General features: G+C 54.1%; 1 pseudogene; it reads left to right on the forward strand.

The window, feature by feature from the left end:
* Positions 1–4: 4 nt before the first annotated feature.
* LOC114636432 lies at positions 5–561 on the forward strand (annotated as a pseudogene).
* Positions 562–1,248: the final 687 nt, after the last annotated feature.

Below are 1,248 nucleotides of genomic sequence, written 5' to 3' on the forward strand. Positions count from 1 at the left end.
GGGGGGGATCCACGAGAAGGAATTCCTGGGCCCCAAAGACCTCTTCCCTTAAGAGAAGTTTGGCAAGGAGAAGTTTGGCAAGCCCAACAAGAGGAAAGGGTTCAGTGAGGGGCTGTAGGAGATGGAGAACAAGCCTACAGTCAGGGCCACTGGTTATCAGCCCTCCCCACTCCTGCACAGAGCCCTGCCTGCCAGGCCAGTGGGTTAACCCCAGGGCTAATCCAACAGAGTCCTCCCAGCCGGAAGTGGAGCCTGAAGCCAGTGAGGGTGATGGTGACAAGAAGGGCAATGAAGAGGGCAGCAGCGACCGAGGAAGGGAAACTGGTCATCGATGAGCCAGCCAAGCAGAAGAATGAGAAGGGCACGCTGAAGAGGAGAGCAGGGAACATGCTGGAGGACTCCCCTAAATGTCCCAAGGAGTCAGGAGACCATGAAGAGGAGGACAAGGAGATAGCTGCCTTAGAGGATGAGAGGCCGCTCCCTGTAGAGATGGAGAAGAACAGCGCCCCTTCTGAGCCAGACTCTGGCCAGGGACCTCCTCCAGAGGAAGAAGAGGGGGAGGAAGAGGCTGAAGTCCAGGACATCAGAGATCATGGAGCCTGTAGCCACCAATGTTTCAAGAGGAGCCCCTGCCCCTTTCCTGCTGCTGTCTGGGTGCTAGTGGAGAAACTGGCCATGGTCTGCAAACTGGGAGCCCTTTTTCCTCCCAACTCACCCTATTCCTTCACTCACTGTCTCCTCTTTAAGTCCACTCCTGGAGATTGTCTTGGCCTCCACCTCCAGCTCCCTTCCCATATACACCCTGTGACCTGAGTCAGGGCCTTGTGCCCCAGGATGAGATGAGGTCTTTGTATCTCCTTAATTTGTTTCCTAGGGCTTCCACCTCTTGATGCCTCTGCCCTGCTGCAGGCCTTCTAGACTTTTGGGGTGGGCTGGGGCAGCAGTGGAGGTGAAGAAATATAAGTGTGGGTTCATGCGTGGCATCGGTTACCTGAGCTCCTGTCTCCAGCCCCCACCTATGTTCGCATCTGCCTACATTCAAGAAACAGGACACTGTGGAGAGGGGCTCCCATCCATGCATAAGTCCTTGCTGATTTTGGGGAACACTTTTTCCTGACCCCAGGGATCAAGGAATTGTACTTTAACATCTAGACTTTGGATTTTCCGAGGCCTAGGACCTAGAGAGAGCTGAGAGCTGAAAGATCAACTGATTTGTATTGAGGAAATGTCTCTTTAGATCTCAGGGCA

The sequence above is a fragment of the Grammomys surdaster genome, unplaced genomic scaffold (genome assembly GCF_004785775.1).
Source record: "Grammomys surdaster isolate TR1022 unplaced genomic scaffold, NIH_TR_1.0 124004, whole genome shotgun sequence".
NCBI classification, from domain to species: domain Eukaryota; kingdom Metazoa; phylum Chordata; class Mammalia; order Rodentia; family Muridae; genus Grammomys; species Grammomys surdaster.